This window comes from Oryzias melastigma, linkage group LG7 (assembly GCF_002922805.2).
Source record: "Oryzias melastigma strain HK-1 linkage group LG7, ASM292280v2, whole genome shotgun sequence".
NCBI lineage: Eukaryota > Metazoa > Chordata > Actinopteri > Beloniformes > Adrianichthyidae > Oryzias > Oryzias melastigma.
This window is the reverse complement of record NC_050518.1, coordinates 30,947,724-30,947,945: the sequence shown is the minus strand read 5'-3', so window position 1 is coordinate 30,947,945 and position 222 is coordinate 30,947,724.

The following is a 222-nucleotide window of genomic DNA, read 5'->3' as shown; positions in this document are numbered from 1 at the left end:
GGGGAGGAGGTTTGGTGTGGTTCACCAGCCGAAGGCCTGTATAGGCCCGGTATATTGGTGTGCTTGCCGAGCTTCTTCTACAGGTGTTTGGGGTGGCGTTTGTGAGTTTTGCTTCTATCTTCTACTTTTGCCGATGCGTATTGATGTTTTGGGGTAATGTCTACAAGTGCAGGACATCTTGACTCTGATAAACTTCAACTGTCTGGGAAGCGAGACAGGTCT